Below are 6,099 nucleotides of genomic sequence, written 5' to 3' on the forward strand. Positions count from 1 at the left end.
GGCAATTTAGCGTGGCCAAATGATGTATCACTAATCCTTTTTCCACAAACGTAATACCACATCGCCTTCTGCGGGAGATTTCAAAATATAAGGTGTAACTAATTGCAAGTGTCGATGGCTGATTATCCCACATTGAGATCAGAAACAGAGCTAAGCTGCTCAATTCCTGGTCATGCATTTTTGTTCATCTTTGTTAAATAGAGGAATGTTTACCTGGGCGTTGTATCATGCGAAATGTAACATTCATCTAACAAACATAGTGTTGGGGAGAGTTTATTGATTCACTATACCACCTGGAAAATGGTTGGGATCAATGTCACCGAAGATTCCCAGGAAGTTAACATGGGATTTTAATTTTAATGGGGAAATGTGGGTGTGCGTGTAAGACAGAGAGAATGCGTGTGAGAGACTGTGTGTGTGTGTCTGTGCTTGTGTGAAACACATGTTGCGTACAACTAAATTTCACAAAGGCCACGACATCCTTCTATTTCCAATAGATGAACCGCAAATATTTCCACAAATGTAGCACACGAAGCTCCCAATTGTCGTTCTAGGTTGCCATTTTCTCGGTTTGTGTCTATTTCAAACCTGCTAAATCCACCGGTCCTGGTGGTTCACACCAGCCCACCGGACGTGTCCTATTTTTTCAGTTTGCAGCTGGTGACACCCAGTTGCGATGATCAATATTTAGGTTTAAGGACATTATGTCACACTTGGAAGAATCCTTGAAGCGGAATATCGGCCTTCCCACTGGGTGCGTGGCTCCGGCTACTTCGCAAAGTGGAAATTCCTTGCTCGTGTGACCATGGCCGATTTAGGGACCACACTGGAAATATGCAAACCACCTATTTTTACCTTGGAGAGACTTGGATGCTCTGTCTTTGAGAGAACTGCCGCATTTCTGATTGTGTCCGGCCAGTAAATATCCATAATGCATTGCGGACAACAAAGATGACATTTGCTGAGCTATTTTTCTTCACAGGTGAAGGTGTTCCTTGTTTCACAGCCAGACAACAGGATTCTGAGAGTTCAGGCCTTATAAACCATCAGCTTGTTCCAATGGGCCAGCTTGATGTTATTCCATGGGCATTCAATGAGTAAAACAAAGGTCGTAACTGTTTTTCCACATGAATTACATTCTACATCAAGGCAGTCTCTCACCATGGAAACTCGGGAGCAGAATCTGCTCACCGGCTCTTAATTAGGTTGACCATGGCGAAAGTGCAACACCTTGACCCACAACCACGATTTTCCTCATGCTTATGGTAAGGAAGAACAAGATACAGGCACCGAGGACACAGTCCATGAGTCTCTGAATATGATGTTTTGTTTTGATGATCGAATTTTCAGCGTAGAGGAATTCTCTGATGAGGATGTATTGTGATTATGTCTCCGTTTTGATGACTAAGAGGTTGTAGAGGTTGCAGCCTGACCGAGTGTGTGAGTGGATTTTATTCTTGTCTTCAGGTAAGGCGAAGATCAGCAGTATGGAGAGGAAGCTGCCGAATAGAGGTGTGTGTGGGACATTGTCCTCTTTCACTCAATTATTCACTTAGAATCTGTCGGAAGTGGAATGATCACTCTGTCCCGTGCAGTGCATTTTACCATGGAAGGAGTGAATGCGACAGGGGAGCTTCAGCAGTCAGCCAATTTCCCCCAAATCATATAGCCCCGACTCTGTGGACAGTGTCGAATATTTATCGAGATTGACGAAAGTAAGGTGAAGAGGTAGGCATGTGGCAGAGAGAGCAGATCATGTCCAGAGTAAACCTTGTGACGCAAACACAGCACCATTCTTCCAGCAACATTTGGCCTGAAAGCAGATGAAGTGTTTAAACTGTGACCATTGGAAAGGCCTTCCCAGTGCTGCGATGAGTGAGATATGTCACTAGTTGCTGCAGTCTCCTCTGTCCACTTTATTTTCAGATATTGGTTATGATTTTGCATCATGAATCTCCTGTGGGATGGGTTATATCTTCCAGGAGAGAAGGCGTCGGTCATAAATGTTCAGAAACATAGCAATAATATTCACCAATTTTCGTTCATTTATTAATATAAATAATTAGATTCACAAATTGCTATCGTTCCATAAAGTACAGTTTTAAATTAAGTTATACGGTGTGGCCATCGAGGGCTCGGCCATGACTTATTGTCCATCGCTAATTGCCTTTCACAAAGAGGCGGTGAACTTCTTGTTTGAACTTCTGCAGTCACTCTGGTGTAGAGACACCGACGATGCTGTTAGGGAGGCAGCTGTAGGTTTTTGAATCAGCGACACTGAAGATTCTGTGATATATTTCCAAGTCAGGATAGTGAGTGATCTGGAGGAGAATTTCCAGGTGGTCATCTTCCCATGTGTCAGCTGCCTTTACCTTCTGGAAGGTAATGGTCCTGGGTTTAGAAAGTGTTTCAAGGGAGACTTGCTGCCCTCCTGCAGCTCATCTTGTGGATGGTACATGATTGCCATTGTTAGTTGGTGGTGGATGGAATGAGTGTTTGCGCATAGGGTGGCAATCAAGCGGAGCTGCTTTGGCCTGGAAGGTGTCAGAGTATTCAATTACAGTCCTGACTTGTGCCTTGCAGATGGTGAACAGGCTTTCGGAATCAGGAGGTGTGTTGCTCGCTGCAGGCTTCCGAGACGCTGACCGGATCTTGTAGCCTCAGCATTTATATGGTTAGTCCAGTACCGTTTCTGGTCAATAGTAACCCCAGTGTATTGATCGTGCGGGATTCAGCGATGGCAGAATCAGTCAATATCAAGTGGCGATGGTGAGATTCTATTTTGCTGGAGATGGTCATTGTTTAGCAATTCCGTGGCGAATATTACCAATTGTCACAATTCACAAAGTTAAATAATGATATTAATCAATTATCATCAACTCACAACATAAAACGTTATATTTACCAATTATGATCCACACCTTTTTTACAAACTGTAAATGCAATTCATTCAAGGGAGGTGGATTTGAGACCAGGAAGAGATCAGCCATGATGATTGAATGGCGGAGCAGGCTCGAAGGGCTGAACTGCCGACTTCCGCTCCTAATTCCTATAGTCATATGTTCAACATAATTTATTTGAGATAGGATTGACTATTCTGTCACCGAGTAGTCACATCTGCATCAGAATTCAATGTGAAATGGAATTAAACCAGTAAGAAGTCTTACAACACCAGGTTAAAGTCCAACAGGTTTGTTTCAAACACGAGCTTTCGGAGCACGGCTCCTTCTTCAGGTGAAGAAGGAGCCGTGCTCCGAAAGCTCGTGTTTGAAACAAACCTGTTGGACTTTAACCTGGTGTTGTAAGACTTCTTACTGTGCTCACCCCAGTCCAACGCCGGCATCTCCACATCAGAATTAAACCAGACCGAGGATTATGTGCAGCTACCCAGCAGCCTCTGCGTTGTATTGGTCAGTAATCTCCTCATCGTCACACAGAATCTCCAGACTGGAGTGTGAGATGATTTTTAAAGTGTCAGTAGAAATGAAAATGTCTGTACCTAATGTGACGCTGATGAACCTTTGAATCCCAGTATGTTATTACAATGATTTGGAAACTAATTCAACGTCTGCAGCTGTCCACTGAGTTTCACAGTATTTCAGTTTTCACATTAATGTGTTTCCAGTCTGGTGTCTTCATTAATTTGGGTGAGGACATCTTGAGTGACCTAATGTACATGAAATTACCACATGTTCCAAATATTACAACCGTCCCCCCTCAACGTCATCATGTTCCTGCTTTCTGTCTTTGAGATGAAGATTCGCCATCAGCAGAGAAGAATCACCAGAACCGCAGGATATCTCAAGTTTCCTCTTAGTGACGTCCATCTCATCAGTTCCCGATAGTCTGGGGATGGAATTTACCCAGAAAAGCTTGAGCCACCGAATGCATTATACTGACACAAATTATAAAGGGCCTGGTTTAAATTGGGAAGTCATCAAGCACAAAACTGAGAATGTAGAACAGCATATTTCAGGACCATCTATCCATGCATCCATCAAACCCATTCACCGATTCCACAATCAAAATATTCAGGCATCTAACAAACATCCATCCCTACATCAAAGCAGTAATCCCTTTATCTTTTGGGTCGGTAGTGGGGGAGTATTAATGACATTGAACCAATAATCCAAAGGCCCGGGCTAATTCTGTGGGGGCTTGGGTACAAATCCCACCATGGCCGGTGGGGGAATTTGAGTTCAGTTAATAAATCCGGAATACATACTAATGGTCACCATGAAACCCCCTCTGCTTCACTAATGAAGGAAATCTGACATCCCTCCCTGGTCTCACATATATGTGGCTCCAGTCGGCAGCAACATGTCTGACTCTTCAGTTCCTTCTGAGCTGGCCCAGCAAACCACTCAGTTCAACAGCAACTAGGGGCAGGGAACACATGGTGGCCTTGACAATGACTCCCACATTCCATGGAAGAATAAAGGGAAAAACACGTAAATGTACATGTTTATATATTACAAAATGTTGCCCCTGTCTGATAGTCTGTTTGTATTCCTATCCATCATCACAATGTTATGAGATGTGGGAGAGATACTCCAGCCGGCAATTGCTACGATTGGTCAGAGAAGCTGGATAACTCTCCTTTCCTTAGGGATGGGTACAGTTCAAATAGGTTCACAATTTAAAACATAAAAAGATCTCCAGTACTGTTGCTGGGTAGATTTGTTTATAAATAGCCCTCATTGACAATGTTAAGAGTTTGAAGTTGGATTGCAGCCAAGCGGTCAGTACTGAGCAAACAGATCTTTGAAAAAAAAGTACAGATGTTTCCTGTAAACAACATTGAACATTCGAGCCTCCCTGACTGCAGGCGGCTGGATTGCTGCCAAATACTGTGTGGGGCAGATTAGCCTGAATATGAATGGATTAAATGGGATTTATCCATTCAAACAATAAATGTTTTAGTCGCACATGAAGTAAACTTTTAAATGGTGATCCATGCAAAGAAATATATTCACTGAATGCTTTGTTCACTATGAGATTAAACATGATCGGAAAATAGCAACCTGACCAGATGCTATTTAATTTATATTAGTTCTGAGTAAAGATCCTCTAGTTATTAAAGTCCGTTTGTTGAGAACCGAATGAAGTGAGAGAGTGATTGGTGTTGATGGACACAATCTACAAGTTCAATAAGATGACTCCAATTCCAAAAAATAAAATAAAATGAAATAAAAGTAAATAAACTGCATTGAACTCGGGGGGATTCCTGGGATATTCTCCGAGTTGTTGATCTCCGTTAAACGGAGGCGTCTCTTATACCCGATTAACACCGTGTTCTGTACAGTTTAATTTGTGCTGATTTCCATTATTTAACAGTCCCTCTCATTGCTGCCAATAAGTGGAGAAATGACCAGTTCATGACCTGCTTCAATGGAAGATAAAACATTTATTCCTGTGATATTGTGTAATATGCTGCAAAGTCCTGATATCCTGTGTTCCCAACACCAGTGAATGTTAGACAGCTGGTGGTCAGTAAAATTAGCGGCAATGATTTGGATGCTGAAGGATAACTTTGCTGATCGCCGCGTCCGTTCTGATTCATTAACTTCTTGTCAAAAGCTGGTGTGAATTTTATGTTTCGCTGTCAACTCACTGCTGAATTATCTGGCAAGCGGCTTCTTTTACCGCTAATGTTCACAGGACTGTCTGAGGCTCAGGGGCAAATCGAGAAATGTAAAGAGAGACATTGCATAATGTGAGGAGTTTCTTCTTGTCTGCAGACCCACATTGTACAGTGATGGCCATCCGCACTGCAAATGTAATCACGTCATTCATTCCCTCATTTAGTTACATTATGTCTGATAAATTATACTTTATTGTTGTAATGGGATAGAGTCCCGGAGTGTTGCAAATCTGACTGCCAGACGATTTATTCCCTGATAATGTAATTTGATCTGCTTGTGTTCATCCCTTTATATTGGAGTGTAGAAATAAAGAGACTTAATATTTAATGGAATTAGATTTTACTTAGAGATGTTCAAATATAACGTTCCTTTCGGATGAGGATAGACATTACAATGAATCAATTCAGCCAAACAATTAATACCGATCTAATGTATTTTTTAAAAATAATATCCT

Source organism: Scyliorhinus canicula, unplaced genomic scaffold (assembly GCF_902713615.1).
Source record: "Scyliorhinus canicula unplaced genomic scaffold, sScyCan1.1, whole genome shotgun sequence".
Classification (NCBI taxonomy): domain Eukaryota; kingdom Metazoa; phylum Chordata; class Chondrichthyes; order Carcharhiniformes; family Scyliorhinidae; genus Scyliorhinus; species Scyliorhinus canicula.